This window comes from Vulpes vulpes, chromosome 15 (genome assembly GCF_048418805.1).
Source record: "Vulpes vulpes isolate BD-2025 chromosome 15, VulVul3, whole genome shotgun sequence".
In the NCBI taxonomy this organism is placed as follows: Eukaryota; Metazoa; Chordata; class Mammalia; order Carnivora; family Canidae; genus Vulpes; species Vulpes vulpes.
Window position 1 is genome coordinate 50918164 of NC_132794.1, and position 27125 is coordinate 50945288.

At 37.7% G+C, this 27125-nt stretch overlaps 1 protein-coding gene across 12 annotated transcripts in view; it reads left to right on the forward strand.

Moving 5' to 3' along the window:
* The first annotated feature begins 3844 nt into the window (after positions 1-3844).
* CTDSPL2 (CTD small phosphatase like 2) overlaps positions 3845-27125 on the forward strand; it is an 88426-nt gene continuing 65145 nt past the window's right edge. The window contains exons 1-3 of one of the 12 annotated variants that reach the window (XM_072740705.1): positions 3914-4543; positions 17273-17329; positions 18198-18444. The gene's annotated coding sequence lies outside the window, so the exon portion shown is untranslated. Of the gene's footprint in view, positions 4544-17272; positions 17330-18197; positions 18445-27125 lie in introns of all 12 variants that reach the window. The other 11 variants (XM_072740702.1, XM_072740703.1, XM_072740708.1 and 8 more) reach the window with 11 other exon arrangements.

The window sequence follows — 27125 nt, forward strand, 5'->3', positions numbered from 1 at the left end:
ACATACCCATGTTCCAAGCATACTTAAAAGTTTTCCAATAACTGAACAAAGTATTAATGTTTTTCAATACACTACTTTTTCAGGCACTTTCAGGTTCACAGCTAATTAAGTAGAAAGTAGAGAATTCCCACATACTACATTCACACACACACACAAGCTAAAATTTTTTATTACAATTGATAAACTAACACTGTACACATCATTATCAACCAAAGTCAGTTTACATTAAAATTCACATTTTGTATTGTAAATTCTATGGATTAGGACAAATGTATAATGACATGTATCTACCATTATAGTCTGCAGAATAGTTTCACTGCCCTAAAAATCACACATAGTCGACTTATTCCTCCTTCCTTTCCTCTAAGCCCCTGGCAGCCACTTTTCCAAAATATTATATAATTGTAATCATATAGTATATAGCCTTTTCAGATTGGCTTTTTTAGCTGATTAATATTCTGTTGTATGGGTATATCACAGTTTAACCTTTCACCTATTGAAGGACATTTTGGGTGCTCTAAGTTTTGGCAGTTACGAATAAAGTTGCTATTGATATTCATGTGTAGATTTTTGTGTGGGCACAAGTTCAGCTTCTTTGGGGAAATACCAAGGAACAATTTTTTTTATTGTAGTAAAATACACATAATAAAATTTACCATTGTTACATTTACATGTAAAATATACAATTCAGTGGCATTAAGTATACACTAACAATGTTGTGCAACCATTGCCATTAACTAGTTCTAGGACTGTTTCATTACCCCAAATGGAAGCTCTATTAAGCACTCGGGTCTTAGTTTTAAAGTTTAAGCTAATTAAAATTAAATAAAATTAAAAATTGATTTCCTCAACCACAATCCCACATTTCAAGTGTTCAGTAGCCACACATTGCTTGTAGCTAGTGGCTGTTGAATAGCACAGGTCTAGGGGGAAAAAGAATTAGAAGCAGAGAAACAATAAATATAAAGCCCTTGATACAGGAATATACTTTTTCAAAGAATAGTTAGTTGGACAGTATGATGGAAATACAAATAACAAGAGGTAGGGAATTTAGTTAGTAAGGTATCCAAGAGTGAGCTAATAGCTCACTTGCATGTCACAGTAAAGATTTTAGATTTTAAGGGTGATGGAGATTTTATAATGAGGTTTAAAATGATCACTTTGGCTGTGTGTTAGAAAGGTTGAAGGAGGCTCAAGAACAGAACAGGAACACTTATAGTATTCCAGGTCAGAGATTATGGTCCTTGAACTAGGGACATAGCTAGAGTGGTAAGTGTTTGGATTCAAGATATTTTCAAGGTCTAGCTTATTGCACTTACAATGGATTGGATAAAATATGAGAAACAAACTGTATTCTATAAGGTACAGAATACTGAGAGAAGCAGATTTGAGAGAAAATGAAGTTTTGTTTTGACCATGTTTCAGATGATCATTGCCATCAAGTGATTGCAATATTAGAGCAAAATGCAGTTCTGATATTTCAGTATTTAAGTATTACTTCCTTAATGAGTTGTAGTAAGAGTGATAAAAAATATATCTCATAGAGAATTTTAAGAATTGTTTGTGAAGTGCATATGCCTTACATATCAAAGGTAAATATATTCCATATACTGTGAAATAAGGAACTTTTTGAAGGATTCTATTGAATATCCAAGACACTTTATCACATTACTTAGTGAACATCCTATTTCATTAATGTTTTCATATAGCAATAGTTCTGTATAGGTTAGAAGGCATGCATGTCGCTAGGTTTTTGCATTAATTTTTTTTCCTATGGCTACTGCTTTGCATCTTAATATACTTCAGGGTTTTTTTTTAAAGTTCATATTTTTGGGCAGTCCCGGTGGCTCAGCAGTTTAGGGCTGCCTTCAGCCCACGGTGGGATCCTGGAGACCCAGGATCCAGTCCCAAGTCAGGCTCCCTGCATGGAGCCTGCTTCTCCCTCTGCCTGTCTCCGCCCCCCCCCCCCCCCCAATGTCTGTCATGAATAAATAAATAAAATCTTTAAAAAGTTCATATTTTTAAACCTTTATTTCATTCTAAAATCTTGGACAGAATTTTTACTGAAGCTTAATGACATTAACAACTATTATTTAAGGAGCAAGGAAAACACCTTATTGAATGTTTTTCCGTAAATAATATCTCATTTGATTTCAAAACAATCCACTTAGATATTGCAGAAAAGAATCTAGTAGACTATTAGATGTAAAAGAAGGTGAAAATCAGAAATAATACAGTCATCTGTGAACAAATGGTATTGAAATATTAAATAAATTGCAAAAGCACTTAGACTTGCTACCAGCAGCCTTTCTAAACTTAATATCTAACAATTAACATTGCCACAGGAGACAGTAGGAGGTGCTGTAATGAGGAGAAGGGGGGCTTGAGTCCTGAGTATATTTCTTCCTGGCAGATTGTCTTTGGATAATACATCTGTTTTTTCTTTTTTCTCCCCTCTCCTCACCTTAAAAAAATTTCAGTGTCTTCAGCTGAAGAGTTTGGGGACTAATATCACCTATTTTATTTTTTTCCTAGGGTTGTTGGGGAAATCAAAATGCATATAAAACTACTTTGTAAATGGCATACTTGTTTTAGAAGAGTGAACACTGGAAGTTACTACTACTGGGAACAACTTTTTTCAGAAATATTTCCAATTTTTACCTGATTTAAAAATTATTTTGGTAATCAATTGGGGTAATTGTTTAGTCTATATTCCATTGCTTTCCGTGATACACACTGGATAATCAGTAACTGTCTGTTGATTTTCAATTAGTTTTTTAGGAATCTATTATTTTGTGGACTAATACCAGTTCTGCACACAGTTACACCACGTCCTGTCAATGTCTCATTTAGAGCATCCTTGTATTAGGAAGAGACCTGGTACAAATGAACTCTGAGCTCTGACAGGATCTGTAGTATATAAGGCTATCAGGCGACAACCCACCTCCTCCACACTTTGAAACCACCAGATTCACAAGGGTTCTTTGCTTACCTCCGTGTCATCTCTCTCCACTATCTTCCCCTCAACTCCTGTATCCCTGGTGCACAGAACCACTTCCCTAATTGCTCAATGCAATTTCATTTTTGGATGTTTCGATCTGTCGTTTCCTTTACCTGGACACTTCCCTTCTAACATCGATTCTTCCTGCCATCATCTCATGAAAGCCATCTCAAACCCTCACTCAGTTGTACGCCTGTCAAGAACTCCTTGTGGTCATTTTAGCTGTATTTAAATTGTTTACTTGTTTGTCTTCAATAGACCATGAACTCTGGGAAGGCAGGGTCCACGTCTGCCTTGTATCCCTCGCATCTAGTATGGTCCTCACACCCTGTGTTTTTTTTTTTTTTTTTCCCAGTAAATATTTCTTGATTGAATAATGTGAATGGCCCAAGAGTTTTAGGAAAGAGATGATGCTCTTCCAACCACTACACTCGGTTTTCTGATATTCCACTAGGGCTGGACGCTTGGATTGATACATTTCCACCCCGTGAGGCTGACGGCCGGTCCTTAGACTCAGTAATGCAGGTTGGACCCCAGCTGCCTGAACGATCTGACTTCTCGGAAGGACCAGCGCCGACATCGCGTGGAGTCCAATGGCGTGGGTTTGCATGGCAGATCCACAAGCAACTGCTATGCTCTCTAGGCAGAGAGCTGGAAAGAGGACCTTCAACGGCCACCCGGATCCCTGGAAAGAAGGAAGGATTCGTCTCACCACGGCCTCCGGCAGCGCTCCCTACACACTACCTCCTCCAGCGCGCCAAGGCGTTAGTCCCACCCTGTCCCGCCTGGCCCCACCCACCTGGCGCGCCGGGTTGCTAAACCCTCGCCGCCAGGGTGAGCGCCGCGTTCCTAAGCCCCGCCTCCCGGGCGAGGGCGCGCTCCCCCTGCCAGCCCTGCCTAAGCAGTTCCGTTAGCAGCGGGAGGAAAAACCGTCCTTCGGATCCCCGCCTCTTCACTCCCAACGCTTTACTCCCTACTCCTCCTGCAATCACTACACAGCCAGCTACGGAGGCCCCTAAAGTACAAATATCCCCCGGGCCTTGGGGTAGCCGGATAGGTTTTGTCCTTGTTCCTCCATTCGGTCCTAAGGGTCTGCGTTCAATTTTTGTCAAGAATCGGGTTTGTGAGTTTCTTCTGGCGGCAGGAATTCCAAGGCCCTTTACGGAACTAAAAGTTGTTTTTTTGTTTGTTTGTTTGTTTTTGTTTTTGTGGGGGCTTTTTGTTTTTTGGTTTGGTTTGGTTTTTTTTTTTTTTTTTGTTTTTGTTTTTTTTTTTTGCCGCTGAAGCCTCCCGCATTCCTTCCCTCCCACCTCGCGGAATTGTGGCGGGAGGGGGAGGAGGAAGCCAAGGCGCCTGCGCGGAGAGGCCGCTTTCCATCCGGGTCTCTGTCCGTGCGGTGCAGCAGGTCGGTAGGCGGGAAATGGCGACTGGCTGAAGGAGCTGGTTCTGTTGCTGCTGCGGGCTAAGCGGGAAAGACACCACACATTGCGCAGTCGGGACCATCGCCGGAGCCTGAGGACACTTCTCTGTCGTCACAGTTAGGTAATCCCCCTCGTCCAGACACTGCCGCTGCTTCCAACCTTAGTCCTCCTCTTCCAGGGCCGTCTGCCGGGGTCTCCTCCCCTTCCTAACCGGGTTCTCCAGCGGCTCGGCGCCTTGGTAGGCATGCACCATTGGCGCCCTGTAAGTGCGCGGTGTGGAGCCGCTCTTCTCTGGACTTTCCCCTGGGAACAGAAAGGGAGCTCACTTCCCGCCAGCTTCAGCTCCCAGGCTGCGGCCTGTGTTGTGATTTCTGGGGTTAGATTTCACTTTGCTACCCACCCCCACCCCGATCTCACGTTCCTAGTCCCAAACCCTGTGGTCCCTCCGGGTAGTTGGGTTAGATCAGCTTTTCTAACCTTGGCCCACCTGATGTTTTCGATGTTTCATTCTTTCTAGTAGGGTGCTTTTAGGGGGGCGTTGCTCTATCTCAGTTTTTATAAACATCTTTCGAGGATCTGGAATTGGATATTTCATCAAGTTCTGTTTATCTTCTGTACTATTAAAATGTTGACTTGACATTGTTACTTTTTCGAATCAGGAGTGGTAGTAAAGGACAGCCCATGTGGAAGGCCTGTGGTTTCTGTAGTGGTCAATTAAGGGTGAATCTTATCGGCCGTAGTAGTCGCCGCTTTCCTTGGGTATTAAATGACTGTGTGGATGTTTACTTTTTCATTCTTGACTAGAATTCTGTGGTAAATAATTGCATAAGTAAATCGTGTTTATTTACTTCTCACCCTAGCGGTGGCTGGATGTGTGAATGATGTTAAGCACTTTAGAGTACCTTAGGGAAGCCTAAAGAGATACTGCTCGTAAACTGCCCTAAGATCTTGAAATGAAATGTACTTAGTAAATGTTCCTCCTAGGCAAGGATTTATCTTTCTAGTGCTAATAAAGCGGTACCATGATTACTGCCCAATATGGACATACAAATTAGTACTTAAAAGATAGATTTATCTTAGTAATTTTCAGATTGTAGATTTCTTTACATACAGTTTCCCCATTCTTTGCCAAGTTTAAAATTTTTCGTTTGTTGTCCACCTGTAATCCTTATAAAAAGCAAGGAACCGGTAGTTAAGGCTAGTTTCATTCCGGCCCCCCCCCCCCCTTTTTTCTTATATTGCAAACCATTTGTCCATAGAGAAAAGTAGAGAGTTGGTGTTTTTCAGAATTTGTTTTTCAATATTGTTGAATTTGAGGCCTTCGTATTTTTCCCCCTTAACTAGCTAAAATTTTTTAAATGTGGCTTATGTTACATATCAATGTTTATAACTCAAAGGTTTTTTTCACTTTTCTAGGTTTAGTTTAGATGACTTTACTAATGTTAGCATATTAGGATTAAACTTCAGTGATAAACAACATCATTATAATTGTCTTTTGGTAGATTCCCCCAAGGTCATAAAGAAAGTCAAGGCAAAAGTAGCTCTTAGGTGAAGCAGTCTTTTAGGATTGAATTGAACCTCACACTTGTCTTCCAGGAGCAAAAGAAGAGTGGGTGGGAAGTGGAGATGAGGGCATATTGGATACTTGCTGAGCCTATTTGTTTAAAGAATAGGGCCAAATATGTGACTTAAAAGAATGTAGAATAAATTATTTGATTTGTGTAGGTTTTAATCTCTAATGACCTTTTTGGGTAGTTTATAAAGCATTAATGTTTTTAATAAAATTTGGTTTACAGATAGCTGAGTAAGGATTGTGTGTAGATTTTGTCTTAAAAAACTCTCCCCCCCCAAAAAAAAAAACAAAAAAAAACTCTCCCAATTGTTTTAATTCTGCTTTCATACAGTACCTGTGCTCTTTTCATATTCTTCTCAGTAGGAGTTGAAAGAAAGTAAAAGCTCTAAGTGGTATAGACCTTAATAATCTCTGTGGACTTGTAGGTGTATAGAAATTCCAAATAGGATTGTATGGAAAAACTGAATAGGATTGGTATGTTTTATAATTATTCATTCAGTATAATGTCTCAGGCATTTCATTTGAGCTAGTAATGTTATTCTTTTTCCACTGTTAAGAAATTAAGAATTGGAGAAGTTTGCTCTCCCCCAAATTTATCTAGCTATTCTTACGTTTGAGATTCTGTCTAGAGGTTTCTTCACAAGATTATTATAATACAAAATCCATACTCTTCTGGGTTTTTTTCTTTTTTAAAGATTTTATTTATTTATTCATGACAGACACAGAGAGAGAGAGGCAGAGGGAGAAGCAGGCCCCATGCAGGGAGCCGGACATGGGACTCTGGGACTCGATCCTGGGTCTCCAGGATTACACCCCGGGCCGAAGGCAGCACTAAACCGCTGAGCCACCGGGGCTGCTCCTATTCTGGTTTTAAAAAAAAACCTGGATCTGTTGTTCAGAAAGACACGTGAGGCTCTAGACTTGTAACTAACTATAGGATTAATTGCAGATGGAATGAAATGGTATTAAATTATCTCAGTCATAAGAGACTGTACTTTGGATTAATGCAATAAAGAATAAAGTGGTTTGTTAGAATTTGAAGTAAACAGTGTGTAATTATATTTGTAATTGACCAAGTTGTGGAAAATCATAAAGTAGAAAAGACACTGTAAAGTCATAAGTATCAAATGTTCTGAAAAAGTCCTCATATATGGTGTGCTAAGGTAATTATTCTGGGTGGGTTAAAAGGTTACCTGACCATTTTAGGGGCCTGCTTGACCCAGTTGGTAGAGCACGCAACTCTTGGTCTTGGGGTCATGAGTTCAAGCCCCACATTAGAGATATATAGAGATTACGTAAAAATTTTAAGAAATTAAAAGAAGAAAGTTACCTGTTTGAACTGGATTAGCTACAGAGAGTCATTTGCTCTACTTTGAAAGTGAGAAGATTTAACAGATATATGACTTATGATAAAACCATGCAGTCATAATTTTAGTTGTCACTTACTTGACATTTGCCACGAGGCATATATCTAAGCCAGACATATATTCCCTACTGGTTGTATATGACTACATTAATTTTTAGTTTAAACTGTATTAAATTGTAATTGGATCTACATTACAGATAGGTAGATTAGATGGTTGACCGTGTAGCATAATTTGAGAATTGCCAGTGCCAAACTTTGTGTCTGTCTTGTGTTATGGAATTCATTTTAAAAATGACCTTTTGATATTTCTTATATTCCCTGTATGAGTGAAACCATATAATGATAAATTCAAATAAATAAATAAAATAATATGTTTAAAATCACAAATTCTAAAAAAATAAAAAATAAAAAAAAATAAAATCACAAATTCTCTGGAGAAAAATTAAACTGTTGTCTTTTATTGGTAATATTATCCCATATTAGTTTATCAAATAAATTTGCTGATACCACAAACAGGTGAGGGTTCAGAGGCAGTGGAATGTAGAAGTAAGATTTTATGCACTCACTGATCAGGAGAGGTGTGGCATATAGGAACACTGTTTAGCGGAAAAAGGCATGATAAAGGGTTGAGTTGTAGTGAGAAGCTTGGGTTTCTTGGGGTCCTTTACGAATCTTGTGAATCTGACAGTAATGAGGGGTAAGACTAAGTGTGGGCTAAAGAAGAATGGTAGAATCTTAAGGACAAATATGGCTTATTGGTTTGGCTAGCCCTTTTGTTTGTTTCCCTCATCTCTAGGTCCCCCAGTTAATACGGTTTAGAAGAATGAAGGGAGGGCAGCCTGGGTGGCTTAGCGGTTTAGCGCCACCTTCAGCCTAGGGCGTGATCCTGGAGACCCGGGATCGAGTCCCACATCAGGCTCCCTGCATGGAGCCTGCTTCTGCCTCTGCCTGTGTCTCTGCCTCTCTCTGTGTCTCATGAATAAATAAACAAAATCTTAAAAAAAAAAAAAAAAGAGTGTAGGGAAACACTAATATGCCATTTTAAAAAAGTAGTGTTGTAAAATTTTTACGTAATAAGTCTTTTAACTTTATCATAAGGTCACAATAGACCATTTGAGTATATTTTGAATCCCATGTTTTATGGTATTCATAAATTCTCCTGTATTTATTTAGAGAGATTGTAGGAAAGGAAGTATGTCTAGATTAAACATGAATCATCAGCAGTACTTTAACTTGAGGTTTTAGCAATCATGTTTTCATAAGAGCTATAATAATTTTAGTATAAGGAAATGTGTTTACTACTTTAAAGAAACTTAAAGCTGTAGTATTAGAAGGGACTTAAGGGCTACCTGAGTGGCTCAGTTGTTAATAAGCATCTGCCTTAGGCTTGGGTTATGATCCCAAGGTTCTGGGATGGAGCCCCACATCAGGCTCCCTGCTCAGTAGGGAGCCCCCTTCTACCTCTCCCTCTGCCTGCCACTCCCCCCCCTTGTGCATGCTCTCTAATAAATAAAATCTTTTTAAAAATAAAGGCACTTGAATACTGCATAGATAATAGAGATTAATATTTAGTAATAGTTGTTTATATCTTTCAGGAAGAATGTTTTCTTTTTTTTTGGACTAAATTCTTCCGTATCAAGTAATTCTTTGAGGGGCACCTGAGGGGCTTAGTCAGTTGATCATCTGCCTTCAGCTCAGGCCATGATCCTGGAGTCCTGGGATCGAGTCCCGCATCTGATTCCTGCTCAGCTTCTCCCTCTGCCCCCTCTGCTCATGTTCTCTCTCTCTCAAATAAATAAAAAAAATCTTAAAAAAAATTCTTTCGGAAGTAAAAAAGCAGAGATATTGCTAAAAGTAAATAAGAGGGGGAAGATTAAGACCCTATTAGCAGCATAACGATAGTTTAAGTTTCTCAGGTTGACCAGTTTAATCTTTAATTAGGAATTTAGAAGTATGCCTTATTGAAAAAAGTATGTTACTTTTTTATTTATTTTTATTTTTTTTATTTTTATTTTTTTTGTATGTTACTTTTTTAAAAAGATTTTATTAATTTGTGAGAGAGAGAGATACTGCACAATTGCGGGGTGGGGGAGGACAAAGGGTGAGGGAGAAGCAGATGGGGGGGCTCCATCCCAGAACCAAGAGATCATGACCTGAGTCAAAAGCAGATGCTCAACTGACTGAGCCACCCATGTGCTCCCAGAAGTATATTACTCTTTAAAAGAAAAATATCCAGAACACATAAGTATCTTTTTAGTTGAGGAAAAAAAACTATGATTATTTGTTTTAGTAATAATTGCTTTCTTCCTGGTATTCCCCAAATATGTATGATTATCCTGTTTCATTGAAAATGATTAACCTTTCACTGACCTTTTTTTTTTTTTTTTTTTTAAGATTTTATTTATTCATGAGAGACAGAGAGAGGCAGAGACATAGGCAGAGGGAGAAGGAGAAGCAGGCTCCATTGCAGGGAGCCTGATGTGGGACTCGATCCTGGGACTCTGGGATTACACCCTCAACCAAAGGCAGACGCTCACCCGCTGAGCTACCCAGGCATCCCCCTTTCACTGACCTTACAAGTACCTGTTTTAGTATATTTTGTTAAATAAGGTAATTATATAATCCTTTAATTTTCTGAGGTACTAATAAAAATTATTTGAAAAATATTCACAATCACATTTCAAACAATCAAGCACTTTTCCTTATTGAGAGTCTACCTTGTTATTTTTTTAGTTATAGCAAACAAAATGTAGTTCTCTTAGAGAATTATGATTATACCTTGTCTTTGACAAGTTATTTGTTTATTTGGATTTTAGTTTTTATGTAGTCTTTGCCCCTAACCTGGGGCTTGAACCACGACCCCAAAATCAAGAGTCGTGAGTTTACCGACTGCCAGCCAGGTGCCCAGAGTGAATTTCTATTGAAATCACTAGTCAGGGCACCTGGCTAGCTTAGCCCATAGGACATGTGACTTTTGATCCTGGGGTGTGAGTTCAAGTCCCATGTTGGGGGTGGAGTTTACTTAAAAGTTCACTCTTTATAGATCTTGTCTTTTTTTTTTTAAATTTTTTTATTTATTTATGATAGTCACAGAGAGAGAAAGAGAGAGAGGCAGAGACACAGGCAGAGGGAGAAGCAGGCTCCATGCATCGGGAGCCCGATGTGGGATTCGATCCCCGGTCCCCAGGATTGCACCCTGGGCCAAAGGCAGGCGCCAAACCGCTGCGCCACCCAGGGATCCCCATAGATCTTGTCTTTAGTTTATCTCAATCAAAATGACTAACTATTCCTTGGAATGTGGTATAATAATAGTAGGGATTATTTCAGGTACTGTAAATGTATTTTTTTAAAAGAATTTTTATTTATTTGAGAGAGTGATAGAGTGCACAGAGGGAGGGGGAAGCAGACCTCCTGCTGAGTGGAGAACCACTCCATCAAGTGTTACTGATAGGAATTTTTTTCATACCATGTAGTTGAATGTTCTTTTTTTTTTTTTTTCAAGATTTTATTTATTTATTCATGAGAGACACAGAGAGAGAGTCAGAGACACAGGCAGAGGGAGAATCAGGCTCCATGCAGGGAGCCTGGTGCGAGACTCGATCTCCAGGTCTCCAGGACCACACCCTGGGCTGAAGGCGGCACCAAACTGCTGAGCCACTTGGGCTGCCCCAATGCTCTTTTTACAAGATGTTTAAATCATATTTATTGATGGTAGTTAAAACAATCTCCAAATTACTGTTGTTAAAGATTAGGTGAAAGAAATACAGGGCAGCCTGGGTGGCTCAGTGGCTTTATCGCCACCTTCAGTCCCGGGTGTGGTCCTGGAGACCCAGGATCGAGTCCCACGTCATGCTCCCTGCATGGAATGGAGCCTGCTTCTCCCTCTGCCTGTGTCTGTGCCTCTCTCTCTCTCTCTCTCTCTCTCTCTCTGTGTGTGTGTGTGTGTGTCTCTCATGAATAAATAAATAAAATAAAATAAAAAGAAATATAAAAATGTCCTCAGCAGGACATATATTGACATATTATATATATTGATTTTGCCCTAAGGATGTTTCTACTGAGGACATACAAGGTTTTAAGTGGGGTACCACTAGTAGTATTTTAAAACATATATCTGAATGACTGTGCCTTAGTAAGTTTTTTCAGTGATTAACAAACTGAATAATGCCCTCTATTCTCAGTGTTTCAGTCATCACTAATTTAACAGTCCACATATTTTATTTCTCTAGAGAAAAATAATTGATCATGGATTTAGAAAAAGCATTCTTTGTTGTTGTTCATCAAAGAAAATTTTGAGAGGAAAAAAATCCTCATAATTTTATCAACCTAACTCAGCAGCTCTTCTATTTTTTATATATTCTCTATATTTTGATAAGTGCTTTTGGTTATAAGTTTATTATATTTAGTAGTTTTTGAAGAATTCTACAATGTTAATAAAAAAGAGAAAGTCATACATCAAAAATAGTAATAACTCCAAAAGACCACCTGTCTTTATCACATGCTTTTTTGGGGGAAGTATTTGATGAAAACTTTTTTTTTTTTTTTTAAGATTTTATTTATTTATCCATGAGAGATACAGAGAGAGAGAGAGAGAGAGGCAGAGACACAGGCAGAGGGAGAAGCAGGCTCCATGCAGGGAGCCCGACGTGGGACTCGATCCCCGGTCTCCAGGATCAGGCTCTGGGCTGAAGGCAGCACTAAACAGCTGAGCTGAGTTTTCGGGCTGCCCTGAAAACTCTTTTTGTAGTAGAGTTGATGCTTGTGTAATACTCCTCTACTTATTCTTTCTGCTCTAATTGATTTTTGACTTTTATTAGGTGTTAAGTAGGAGGGACAGAGAAATCTCTTCCTCTCTGAAGTCATTTAATGAAGGCTTAGGGATGAAGTGGAGATTAAAGTGGACAGTTGCAATATCTGAAGCTGTTGATTTCAGATTAGTCAGGCTAGAAATATAGATCATGAAAATAGATGCTGACACTTTTGAAAATGTTATTTGGTATCAATGAAGGCAGTGATTTTTAGCTTTTTCTCTCATGAGTATAAATTTAGTAGTGATACCATTTATAACACTATAAATTAACAAACCCTTGGAAATCTAGAACTAGAGGAGACCAAAGGGGTCATCTAGTCCAGTAAAGTCTTTGTTTTATTAATGATGAGCCATTCTGAAGACTTTTTAACATGTAGTAAATGTTTGTCTTAATTAGGGTGCTGTGGGATGAGTTGTATGTAATGGAAGGATGAAAACAGCTCAGATTAATTAATGACTCATTTCCCATTTTGGCAGCTCTTTTTTTTTTTTTTTTTTTAAGGTAAAATTTACATGTAGTGAAATGCATAGAACTGATGTCCAGTAACAACTTCTGTTGAGGAAATCAGGGATGCCTGGGTGGCTCAGCGGTTAAATGTCTGCCTTTGGCCCAGTGTGTGATCCTGGAGTCCTGGGATCAAGCCCTACATCGGATTCCCTGCATGGAGCCTGCCTCTGCCTCTGCCTCTGCCTGTGTCTCTGCCTCTCTCTCTGTCTCTCATGAATAAATAAATAAAACCTTAAAAAAAAAAACCCCAAAACTTCTGTTGAAATCAAATGCTAGAATGATTGCATGATGACTTAATCATTGGTTGATCAGTGTCACAGTTAACTAACGGTAAGATTCAGGACTGATACTTCCCTATTATCCCTTCAGTAACTCCCTTAGGAGGCTACTCCATAACCTTGCATGCATATATTCTTTATATAGCCAACTTATAAAATTACGTATATCTAGATTTAATGGGAAAACCCAGACTTTTCCTTTAAAGCTTGATATCTAATCTTTTTATAGTTTTTTTTATACTTATTACCCACTTTTATTTCCCTCTTCTCTGCTTCATTCAGCAAATACTTGTTTAAAGGATGTACATCAGGCTAGTCCTAGATAATTTGTTAAGAATCTTTTATATGTAGTGTGCTGTTTTGTTGTTTTGATAGAAATTTGTGCACTAAAGACCTCAGTAGCAAATTATTAACTGAATTTATGCTTGTAGCATTACTATAATCTTGTTAACACAAGATAATTTGTAACTGTAATTGTTTGCTTCAGATATTGCTTGGAATCAGGGATTTTGTGAAGAGGAAGGAAATCTTATGAGGAAGGAACATTTTTAATTTTATTTATAGTTCTTTTTTGTGAGTAAGAATTGATTGCTGCAGTGAGGATTTTTTTTTTTTTTTTTTTACTGCAGTGAGGATTGTTTATGTTTTAGTGACATAGTTTTTTCTCTGGTCTCTGAGGAAAATGAGAAAAATTATGGTGTAGTTCAACAGAGATTGAATTTTCTTTTGTGCCAGGTTACTGGAGTTACAGATAAGACTTTTGCCTTCAAGACTCTTACAGTCTAGTATAAAGATATATAAATTATTTCAATAGGATTTGTTAAGAGCTTAGGTAGCGATAATCACAGGTTTACATAGGCTTAGGGATGTGGAGGTGGTCACTTAACTTACTGGAGTGCATGATACTTGAGCCAAGCTTTCGGTGATGAAGATAAGAATTAGTTGAAAGAATGTTTGTGGTTAAGAGAAAAGCAGAAGCAGGATACATACAGCACAACGTGGCAGGAAACTATTACTATTGGACTGCAAAGAGTGGCACAGCAAGTAGCAATGAAAAAAGGCTTGTTGGAGAGGTAGATCGTGTAGGGTTTTGTATATATATGTATGCCAGAGTTCAGTCTTTATTTTGAAGGCAGTTAATGAGAAGGAATAGGCAGATTTGTGGAGTGTGGAGGATGGATTTAAAGGGGACAGACTGAGAAATGATTTAGAGGTAAAATCATCAGGATGTGACGATTGACTCTCGGGGACAAGGGAGAGGAGGAATGAGCAGGATGTTTAGGATGATTTCTGGTTTGGTTGATTAGATAGATGGCAGTAGCATTACTTGTGATCAAGAATGTAGGAGGGGGTCCTGGCTGGCTCAGTCGTTAGAGCATGCATGTGGCTTTTGATCTTGGCTTTGTGAGTTTGAGCCCCACATTGGGTGTAGAAATTGCTTAAATAAATAAGCTTTTAAAATAGGAATATAGTAGGAAATATATAGTAGGAAGAGCAAGTCTGTAAATGAGGGTGGAAAAGTGAGTTCAGTTTTGGGTAAGTTGAATTTGCGGTGCCACATGTTGAGTGTGTTGAGAAGTGTTGAGAAGGCTGTTGGATGTGAATCTGAAATTTAGAGGTGATAGAGAAACTAGCAGAATTAACTTTGTAATTGGTAGTGAGCATTTGGAAGAGGCTTTTTTTTTTTTTTTTTTAAGATTTTATTTATTCGTGAAAGACACAGGCAGAGGGAGAAGCAGGCTCCATGCAGGGAGCCAAATGTGGGACTCCATCCCGGGACTCCAGGATCACGCTCAGCGGAAGGCAGATGCTAAACCACTGAACCACCCAGGCATCCCTGGAAGAGGCTTTTCTTTTCACACCCTCACAACTTTCCCAATCCTTTTAACTGGCCTGCAGGTAAATAGAAAGCGAAGTTCATTGCCCAGTTTTAGATTGATGAGCAATCAGCTTTTTCTATTCCTGAAATGAGATCTGGTTTAAATGTTGAAGTGGAAACGTTTTACATTATGTACTCACCCCCTTCTGCAACATCAGGAGTTTGCACCCTTAATGTGTCATTGCCCCATTGCTATGTTTTATGATGTAATCTACCTAAATTGTACCATTTTCATTCATTAGTAGTATTTATTTCCATAGTGTACTCATTTCCCAATCTTGTTTTATTCTATATTACTGATAATAGGAAAGAACTTATCTAGTAATGGAGCTCCAGAGAACTTAAAGGATATGTTAAATTCTAACATAAATAGAATTATCAAGATGAGGCAGTATGTGCATATTCAAAATTCTTCCTTTTACATTTTAAGTTTAAATAATAATATTAGGTTATTGCAAGTGTTGAGTAGGCAGTATCTGACTGGTATTTGGCCCAGTTAATATGTACCATTTAATTTTGTTATCAGGGTAATGCTGACCTCATGAAAATGAGTTGGGAAGTGTTCCTTTCTGTTTTCTAAAAGAGTTTGTAGATTTGGTGTTTTTGTTTTAAATGTTTGGTGGGATTCTACGGTGAACTCATCTGCACCCCTGTGTTGAACACTTTTCCTATAATTTGAATTTTTATAGATAGATATAGGGCTGATCAGGTTACCTATTGTGTGATCTCTTGTGTTCATGTTTTTTTTAAGAATTTGACTTTCATCTAAATTGTTGAATATATGGACATAAAGTTTATAACATTCCAATCAATATTGTTCTTACGTCTGCAGGGTGTGTAGTGATTTTCACCTTCCCATTCTTGATATTTGTAATTTGTGTCTTTTTTTCCTTAGTCTTGCTAGAGGTTTATCAATTTATTGATCTTTTTTAAAAATCAGCTTTTGATTTCATTGAGTTTTCTGTTTTTGACCTCATTGATTTTTGGTTCTGCTGAATGCTTTGTCTCTTGACAGTGGGTTGTATATTCTTTCTTTTTTTGTGTGTCTTGCAATATTTTATCGAACACTAGATATCATAAATAGGACAGTAAAGACTGAGTAGATAGAATATATATACCTGGAAAACTGCATACCTGGATTTTTTTTAGTGTAGCAGTCCGGATAAGCTGAGTTTTGGTTTTGTTGTTGCAAAGAATTTTTCTTTGCAAAGAGTATTTTAAATGCATCATTGATTGATTTCAAACTTCTCTAGTGTTACTTTGTGCTTAAGCTAGAAATGAAGGCAGGAGAGAAAGGGTTTTTCAGTTTTCCTGATTGACTCTCAATTTTTGGCTGTCCTTGGGTACTTGTACCTCTATGCGGACTGTAAATGTATTCTCTTCCCATGGTAGATTACAGTTATTGATCTGTGCTTGTTAGCCTGGTGATGAACTCAGGAATATCTCTGTTGTCCCAAGTCCAGTCTAAGTCAAGAGTAGGCTCTGTGTATCTGGACATCAGAATGGATCTCTTTCAGTAATTGCCCCTCTGTGCTAAATCAGGCCTTGCATCTTTTCAGGTCTTGTTTGTTTATTTGTTTATTTTAAAGATTTGATTATTTATTTGAGAGAGAGAGAGAAAAAAAAATGAGCAGGGGGAGGGGCAGAGGCAGACTCCCAGACGAGCAGGGAGCATGACTTGCTGCTCAATCCCAGGACCTGATCCCAGGTTTTGGAGATCATAATCTGAGTCAAAGGCAGATACTTAACTGACTGAGCCACCCAGGCCCTCCCATCCTTTCCAGTTTTTGTTATCTTTTCCCCAAACCCCTCTTTTTCCCAACCCTGCTTATCTTTCCATTCCATTTCCTGAAAGGCCCAGAAAAACCAGGAAATACTAAAATTTTTTATCTCAAATTTAGATGAAAAATTTCTGTACTTTGTATATCTGACAATCCGCCATTTTTTAGTCTACAGGTTATTTTGTCAGTTCTTATAAGTAGTAAATATATAAACAGAATAGGAGGGCAAATTTTACTTAGTTCCCTTTTCTGTACTGTTGTTTTTCCCCTTTATACGGAAGTTTGTTAAAAATTTTTTTAGAAAGAGATTTTGTTTTCCCATTCCAGAGTCTCCCTTCTCTTACTCTCTTGGAAACCTTTACCTTACACTATCATTAGTGGCTTAGAAAAAAGGATTAGGTGGAGATCTGTAGTTTTTTTTCCTTTTTAATTGTGGTTATAAGATTAAGTGTGGTTATATATAAGATAAAATTTACCATTTTAACTGTGTTTTTTTTTTTTTTCCATTTTAACTGTTTTTAAATGTACAATTTGGTGGTATTAAGTACATTCATCTTGTGCAGCCATTACCACTTTCCACCTCTAGAACTTTTTCTTCCTGATGTGAAAGTCCATATCTATTAAATAATAATCCTCTTTCCCCTCCTTCCCTCAGGCCCTGGCAACCACTATTCTACTTTATGTCTCTACTGAATTTGAGTAGGAACCTCATGTAAGTGAAATCATACAATATTTGTCCTTTTGTGACTGACTTATTTTCCTTAGCATAATGTTACCAAGTTTTATCCATGTTATAGCATATTGCAGAATTTCTTCTTTTTTAGGGCTGAATAATATTCCATTGTATATGTATATCATATTTTGCTCATCCGTCTGTTGATAGACACTTTTGCTTTCACCTTTTGGCTATTGTGAATAATGCTGCTGTGACAATGGCTATGCAATTATCTGTTTGCTTTCAATTCTTTATAGAGTATATACCTAGAAGTAGAAATGCTAGATCATATGGTAATTCTATGTTTAATTTTTTGAGGAACTGCCATAGTACTTTCCACAGTGGCTGAATCAATTTGCATTTTTATCAACAGTGCACAAGGATTCCAGTTTCTCCACATCCTTGTTGATACCTCTTATTTTCTGTTTTTTGATAATAGCCATCCTAATGAATATGAAGAGGTATTTCATTGTGGTTTTGGTTTGCATTTCTCTAATGATTAGTGATGTTCAGCATTTTCTGATGTGCTTATTTGTGTATCTTCTTTGGAGAAATATCTGTTCAAATCTTCTACCCAGTTTTGAACCAGGTTGCTTGATTTGTTGTTATTGTAGGAGTTTTTTAAATATATTCTGGATATTTAAACCTTTATGAGAGAGATGATTTGCACATATTTTCTTTTCTTTCATAGGTTACCTTTTCACTGTTCATAGTGTCTTTTGATGCACAAAAGTTTTTAACTTTGATGTAGTCCAGTATATCATTTTTTTCTTTTGTTGCTTGTTGCTTTGGTGTCCTATCCAAGAAATCATTGCCAAATCCAGTGTCATAAGCTCATCCTCTGTTTTCTTTTCTTTTTTTAAAGATTTTGTTTATTTGTTCATGAGAGACACAGAGAGAGGCAGAGACACAGGCAGAGGGAGGAGAAGCAGAATCCATGAAGGGAGCCGGACGTGGGACTCGATCCCAGGACTCCAGGATCACACCCTGGGCCGAAGGCAGGCGCTAAACCGCTGAGCCACCCGGGCGTCCCTCATCCCCTGTTTTCTTCTGAGACTTTAACTCTTAGGGTCTTTGATCCATTTTGAGTTAGTTTTTTTGTACACTGTAAGGTAAGGATCAGTTTCATTTTTTGCATTTGAATATTCAGTTTTCCCAGCACTAGAGATAGTTTTGCTATCGATAGGCTTGGTGTAGAAATATGGAGTATAGTTTTCCACATGGTTGGTGTAATGATTGAGATTTTAGATTTTTCTTTTCTTTCTTAAAGATTTATTTATTTTAGAGCCGGGGAAGGGGCAAATGGGGTGGGGGAGAAAGAGACTCCCCGCTGAGCATGGAACCTGATTTGGGGCTGGGTTCTGGGACCCTGAGATTATGACTTGAGCCAAAACCAAGAATCAGATACTTAAACAGCTGAGCCACCAGGGCTCTGAGCTACCCAGGTGCCCCTAGGTTTTTCTATTCAGTTACATTATGGGTAAAAATATACTATAGGAGCTACCCTGGAACTGTAACCCCCCATTTGTAACACTATTTCAATGAGAAGTTTTATTTTGAGCTTCTAACTGCCAATTTGTAAACACAGCTGTTTGTAAGTTAACCCTATTTTAAGGCTTTGTATAGATAGGGGTTCAGCAGGAAAATCACTTGTGAATGACTATGTATTTAGAAAAGAGCAGAAGTAAGAACAAACTTTAGGGGCTAATGGAAATTAGAATTTTTGGTACCTTTTTAATTAGCTTTTTGTTGGTGATAAATATACCATTTTTATATTGTCGGTTATTTTTTATTGAAATTACCTGGAAATTGTTACTTAAAACACTTCTGCCATTTTCTCCACCTCATTTTCCTCCATTGTAAGATGGAAATAATGGACACTACTTTATGTTGTTGAAAGATTAAGTGAAATAATGTGTTTACAAAGCACTTAGGACGGTCCCTTGTACCTAGCAGTTAATAAAGGATGGCTGTTGGTTATTATATCACTTTAACATTTTCCATATTCAGATCCATGTAGTTAAGATAGGTACTTTATTTTTGAAAAGGATAGGTTAAGGGTTGGTTTTCTGGAGTGGATAGCAAACTTACTAGAAAACCAATACGATACTTTTTACACCATGCTTTTTGGATTATGCTTGTAATGTGCTATAATAGTAGTGTGCTTGTTTGGATTATGTTTCAGTATTCAGTTAAGCATGGGCATTTGGACCTTTATTTTAGGATTTTAGTAATCTGTAAGAAATGCCAGGAGACTAAATTAGCAAATATTTATTGAGATCCTTGGAAATACAAAGTATTTTTGAAGTGTTAGGCATAGTTCCATTCTTTTGGGGAGTTGGGGCAAATAATGCAAATATCTTCCTCTAAATTAAGCCATAATTGGCAAACTAAAAAAGTTATATTTGTTTTTATTTTTTTAATTTTTATTTATTTATGATAGTCACAGAGAGAGAGAGAGACAGAGAGAGAGAGAGAGGCAGAGACATAGGCAGAGGGAGAAGCAGGCTCCATGCACTGGGAGCCCGACGTGGGATTCGATCCGGGGTCTCCAGGATCGCGCCCTGGGCCAAAGGCAGGCGCTAAACCACTGCGCCACCCAGGGATCCCTATATTTGTTTTTAAGTATTAAAATGAAAAAACTTGGGCAGCCCTGGTGGCTTAACAGTTTAGCGCCACCTTCGGCCTGGGGTGTGATCCTGGAGACCCGGGATTGAGTCCCACGTTGGGCTCCTTGCAGGGAGCCTGCTTCTCCCTCTGCTTGTGTCTCTGCCCCTCTCTCTCTCTCTCTCTTTCTGTCTCTCATGAATAAATAAATAAAATCTTTTTAAAATTAAAAAAAAATAAAATGAAAAAACTTTACAAGCTTTGAGTTTAAAACAAGAAAAATTATGCTTAACTAAGTTGCTAGAATTAAATTCTTCTTAGAAATTCTTCTTTATTTTATTTACTTTTTAAGTAGGCTCTATACCCAGTGTGGAGCCCAACACAGTGCAGGGGTTGAACTCATGACCCCTGAGATCAGGACCTGAGCTGAGATCAAAAGTCAGATGCTCAACTCACTAAGCCACTCAGGTACCCCTAGAAATTCTTCTTTATTAGGTAAGGGAATTGATGGTGTAATATAGATTTTATTCAGTTGACTTTAAAATTTTTTTGGTTAGAACATTTAACATTTATAAATATTTGCATTGGGAAGTAGTGAACTTCAAGTCTCCTTAAGCATTTGAGCACATTCTAGGTACCGTTAGACAAGAAAACTATCTGAAAGATTTCTGCTTTGGGGAAGTTGAACTAAAGTCTTTTTCAACTTTAGTGTTTTGATCCTTAGAAAAAAATGAGGAAAGGGCATACATAGGCATTTAATGAAATGAGAACTAGAGGTAGCCTATAAATATAATTAAAACATTTAATTTAACCAGTCATTACTACAATTTAAAGTCATTTTTTCTTTCAGTTAGCAATCATTTTAAAAATTAAAAAAAATTTTTTTAAGATTTTATTTCATCCATTCATGATAGACATAGAGAGAGAGAGAGAGGCAGAGACACAGGCAGAGGGAGAAGCAGGCTCCATGCCAAGAGCCCAAAACAGGACTCGATCCCGGGATGCCAGGATCACACCCTGGGGCAAAGGCAGGCGCCAAGCCACCCAGGGATCCCCAAAAAGAAATTTTGATGTGCAAGATTCGGTATATGGACAGGTGGGGCCCTCTTTAAGTCTCTGCACATGTGTGCTACCTCAGCCAGGAATATGATTGTCCCAGCACTCCTGCAACTTTAGACTCTTACAGCTGTTGGTCCTAATAGTTTGCCTGCCACAGAAATGATTACTTATAACAAAATTGTCACTTAAACTGAGGACACCACTCAGTGTGGTCATTGCTCAACTGCTTTAAATCATGCGAGTCTCTTTTTATGATGACCTCAAAATTGGCAGTCCTGTAAGCCTGACAAACCATCTGAGCTTGCAGGTAGGTAGAGGATACCGGAGTAGAGCAGCCCCAGATAAGAATGACACAGACAGACTCTTAATATTCTTACCCAAATATGAGCAGTTTTATAAACATTCTCAGATTGTTACATGCCTTTGGTTGATTTCTAGAGTACTGAAATGGTGGCTTTTATTATTTTGTCCAACTGAATGGTTGCTCTTTGGGGAGATCTTTGACCTCTTAACCTGGCCAGAGTCAGAATTCCAGGGATTTTATCTTAACTTACTCAGAATCTCTGTCGCCTTGTTCCCTACTGTGTCTAGGTTCCTCAGGATCCAGTAGATGACAGACCTGGAATTAGAAATCTGGATATTAATTAGGTTTATTTCACAATAGTCTTAAAATATCAGTGCCAGTGCTGTTATCATATATATGATTATTGAAGCCATATGTATACTCTTTTTGCTGTGTTCTTTCTATTCATCCCTCACTTTTTTTTTTTTAAAGATTTTATTTATTTATTCATAGAAACACACACAGAGAGAGAGGCAGAGGCACAGGCAGAGGGAGAAGCAGGCTCCATGCAGGGAGCCTGATCCAGGGTCTCCAGGATCAAACCCCGGGCTGCAGGGGGCACTAAACCGCTGTGCCACCCGGACTGCCCTCATCCCTCACTTTTAAATAGTTAAGTATATTTATTTACATTGTCAGAGAATATACATACTATACTCTCCCTTTCATCCTTCATTTTATTTTTGCTGAATGAGTAACTAACTACATGTTGTATGTTTGACACTATCAGTTCTTAAGCAATATCTGTAGTCAATTTTTTCTTTTTCTTTTTTTTTTTTTTAAGATTTTATTTATTTATTCATGAGAGACACAGATAGAGAGAGGCAGAGAGACACAGATAGAGGAGAAGCAGGCTCCATGCAAGAAGCCTGACACGGGTCTTGATCCCGGGACTCCAGGATCACGCCCTGGGCTGAAGGCAGGCGCCAGACTGCTGAGCCACTCAAGGATCCCCCAATTTTGTTTGCTTAAGGGCTGTTTGATTTTTTAAGAAGGGCTCCATGAACACAGTATAGCTAGAGTTCTTGCTCATTGATAATAGTTTGTGGCCATTATTCTTGTTATCTTGGTTGAATATAAAATTCTTGGTTTCATGTTCTTTTCTTGATTATTTTAATATGTCAGTGTTGCTATTGGAAAATTTAGAAGTTTTTTTTTTTTTTTCCGTTATAAAGTCGCTTAGTGCATGCCTATATCAGAGGTCTGCAAACTGCTGCCCATGGGCTGACTGCCTATGTTTCTAAACACAATTTTATTGCATGCAGCCATGCCCATTCACTGACATATTGTTTTGGATGCTTTTGTTGTACAGTGCCATAGATAATACTGAAACCAATGAGCATGACCTAGACATTGATATTTGTCTTTAACTTTAACCCTGTGGTCTGCAAGCCTAAAATATTTACTGTTTTATTTATTTATTTATTTATTTATTTATTTATTTATTTATTTATTCATTCATTCATTCATTCATTCATTCATCAGAGACACAGAGAGAGAGGCAGAGACACAGGCAGAGGAAGAAGCAGGCTCTGTGCAGGGAGCCCGATGTGGGACTCGATCCTGGGACTCCAGATTCACGCCCTGAGATGAAGGCAGAAGCTGAACTGCTGAGCCACCCAAGTGTCCCTACTGTATACTTTTATAAGAAAAAGTTTGCCTACATCTGGCTTAGATGCCCAAAGGATTTTTTCCCCTTTAAAGTTCAGAAAAGTCCTAGTAATTTCTATCAGACTATTTCTTCACATTTGCTATTCTCAGGTCTGTTTCTTTCAATATATAATTTCACACTTTTTCTGATAAGTTCTCTTGTTCTTGAGTATCTGATCCATTTCCAATATTTACCAGTTTCTCTTCAATCTTTTTTTTTAAGATTTTTATTTTTTAGTAATCTCTATACCCAACATGGGGCTTGAACTCACAACCCCAAGATCAGTTGCATGCTCCACCAACTCAGCCAGCTAGGTACCTCTTGAATCTTTTTTAATGTGTGAAAATATTCCTTCTTTGTTATGTTTATTTAATTCGTTGTTCCTTCTTTTTTGGTCTGTTTCTAAAATGAGTTTAAAAATTTTTTTCTGTGTTCTTTTACTTCATTTCTCTCTCCTCAAATCTTGGTTAAAATTGTTAATAAAATTGGGACGTCTATGTGGCTCAGGGGTTAAGTGTCTGCTTTCGGCCTAGGGCTGATCCTGGAGTCCTGGGATCAAGTCCGTCCCATATAGGGCTCCCTGCATGGAGCCTGCTTCTCCCTTTGCCTGTGTCTCTGCCTCTCTATTCTCTCTGTGTCTCTCAAAAATAAATAAAATCTTTAAATAAAAATTTAGTATTAATGTCTTTAAGCTTGCTTGGAAATAGTGTGTAGTTATGATCTGTTTTTGTGGACTTATCTTTTGCAGTCTTCTTGTCTGTAGAAAGTTAGGGATTAATTAATTAGTTAATTAATTCAAAAAATAATATTCTATTTCTTTTTTTAAAGTAGGCTCCATACCCAACGTGGGGCTCAAATTCATGACCTCAGGATCAAGAGTCACATACTCGGGGCGCCTGGGTGGCTAAGTGGTTCAACATCTACCTTTGGCTCAGGTCGTGATCCAGGGTCCTGGGATAGAGTCCACATCAGGCTCCTCACAGGGAGCCTACTTCTTCTTCTGCCTGTGTCTCTGCCTCTCTCTGTGTGTCTCTCGTGAATAAATTAAACATAATAATAAAGTCTTTTAAAAAAAAGTCACATACTCTACCAACGAGCCCCCAAAAGGTAGAGGTTTTGTTCCGTGCTTCCTTTTTTTTTTTTTTTTTTTCTTATGATGACTGTATGGGCTCTGATCTAATTTCTGTTACTTTTTAATGTGAAATTTGTTTTCTTGAACTTTTAAGAGGAGATTTAGTGCAAGACAGTTTTTGACTTAAATGGAGCTTTCTGTTATTTTCTTACTATGTTTGAAAACATGGAGGATTGCTTTCTTGAGATTGCTTAAGTTTATGTTTCTCTGCCCCCTTTTTTCTAGATGTTCTCTTTGCTTTTCTCATTTGATCCTGTCCTACACTGTTTTTTACTTAATATAGTTTCTTAGTGTTGAACCCTGTTGGTAGCTCTGGTAGTGAGGGTTTTTGTTGTTTCTGCTACTTTGTAATGGAAAATATCAAGCATATGCACAAAGTAAACAGAGTGGTATTATGAAGCCCATATGACCATTACTCAGTTTGAGTACTTACTAACATTTTGTCCATCTTCTGGATCTGTGTCCCCACCTAATTCCACCTTCTTGCTACCTGGTTGGTATTATTCATAGGAACTTTTTGTAGGTATTTATTTTGGTAAAATTTACATACTTTGAAATACATAGATTTTAGCTATAAGTTTTGACAAATAGAGCCATATTCCATCACATATGTAATTTCTTTTCCCCCAAACAGCTTCTATTCTGATTTGTTTCTCCTTAGATTATTTTTGCCTCTAATAGAATTTCTCTTTAATGGTATCATCAAATGTGTATGTATTCTTTTGTGTCTGCCATTGCTCAGCATAATGTCAGAGATTCTTTCATGTTGATGATAATAATTGTTTGATTTTTATTCCACTGTGTGAAAAGACCACAGTATTCATGTTTCTGTCCCTGAGCATTTTTGTTGTTTCCAGTTTGGGACTACTATAAATAAAGCCTACCAGGAACATTTTTGTAAAGTATGCTGTGGACACGTTTACAGAAGATAAAAACATAGAAGTGAAAAAATTACTGTATCAAGGGGCAAGATGTTGTTTAATAGAAATTTACCAAAAACCTAACATCCCATTAGTAGAATATGAGAGTGCTCATTGTTCCATATCCTTACTCCCATGTATTATCGTCAGTCTTTTTAATTTTTGCCTTTCAAGTAGATATGGATTAGTATGCTGTTTTGATTTTAATTTGCACTTCTTTTTTTTTTTTTTTTTTTTTAATTTGCACTTCTGATGGGGAATTATATTGAGCATCATTTCATATGTTTGTGGCCAAACATCTAGCTTTTATGAAGTGTCTTCTCAGGTCTTTTTAATTTTTATGAAGTCTAGTAACCTAGTTTTTGCTTTTATGGTTTCTACTTTTGTGGTTATTCTTTATATATATATCCTCTGGATAGAGATAGTTTTACTTTTTCCTTTCTAATGTGAATTTCTTTTCTTTTTACTTGTCTTTCTAATTCCATGACGTGAACCTCTAGTAAAATGTTGAATAGAAATGGTGAGTGTAGACAGCCTTGTCTTATTCTTGACCTTAGTTAGGAAAGCATTTAGCTTTTCTTTCTTTCTTTTCTTTTTAACAATTTTATTTATTTCTTTGAGAGAATGAGAGAGCATATGTGTACTTGCACATGCAGGGGGAGGGATAGAGGGAGAAACAGACTCCCTGCTGAGTGGGGAGGCCAGTGTCATCCCGGGACTCCAGGATCATGACCTGAACCAAAAACAGACGCTTTGGCGCCTTGCATTTAGTTTTTCATTATGCAGTATGATGTTAGGTGTGGGGTTTTTGTAGATGCCTTTTCTCAGATTTAAGTTCTGTTCTATTGCCGGTTTTTTTTAGTATTTTTATTGTGAAAGGGTGTTGAGTTTGGTCAGATGCTTTCTTTTTTTTCTGCATCATTTGAGATAATATGGGATTTTTCCTTTATTCTTTTGATAGAGTGTATTATTACTGATTGATTTTCATGTGTTAAACCAGTCTTGCATCTCTGGAATAAATCTCATTTTGGTCATGATATGTAATCCTTTTATAAAACTGCTGGATTTGGTTTGTTAGTATTTTATTGAGGATATTTGCATCTATGTGCCTAATGGATATTGACTGGTAGTTTTACTTTTCTTGTAGTGTCTTTGACTTTAGTATCAGAGTAATGCTGACCTCATAGATTGAGTTGGGAGGTGTTCCACAATTTTTTGAAAGGATTTGAGAAGGATTGATGATAATTCTTTTTTTTTTTTTTTTTTTAAGATTTTATTTATTTATTCATGGGAAACACAGAGAGAGGCAGAGACATAGGCAAAGGTAGAGGCAGGCTCCCTCCAGGGAGCCTGATGTGGGACTTGATCCCGAAACCCCAGGATCAAGCCCTGAGTGGAAGGCAGGTGGTAAACCGCTGAGCCACCCAGGTGTCCTGGTGATAATTCTTTAAACATTTGGGGGACACCTGGGTGGCTCAGCAGTTGGGCATCTGCCTTTCGCTCAGGGCATGATTCCGGTCTGGGGATCGAGTCCCATGTTAGGCTCCCTGCATGGAGCCTGCTTCTCTCTCTGCCAGTGTCTCTGCCTCTCTCTCTCTCTCATGAATAAATAAATAAATCTTAAAAAAAAAAAAAAAAAAATTGGTAAAATTCACCAGTGAAGAAACGCTCTGGTCCTGGACTTTGCTTTTGAGAAGTTTTTTTTTTTTTTGTCCGTCTTTTCTTTTTTTCTTTTCTTTTCTTTTCTTTTCTTTTCTTTTCTTTTCTTTTCTTTTCTTTTCTTTTCTTTTCTTTTCTTTCCTTTTCTTTTCTTTTCTTTCTTTTCTTTTTTCTTTTCTTTTCTTTTCTTTTCTTTTCTTTTCTTTTCTTTTCTTTTCTTTCTTTTCTTTTCTTTTCTTTTCTTTTCTTTTCTTTTCTTTTCTTTTCTTTTCTTTTCTTTTCTTTTTTCTTTTCTTTTCTTTCTTCTCTTTAGGGTTTGCTTGCTTGCTTGATTGATTGATTTTTATTTGTTCATAGACACAGAAAGAGAGGCAGAGACACAGGCAAAGGGAGAAGCAGGCTCCATGCAGGAAGCCTGATCACAC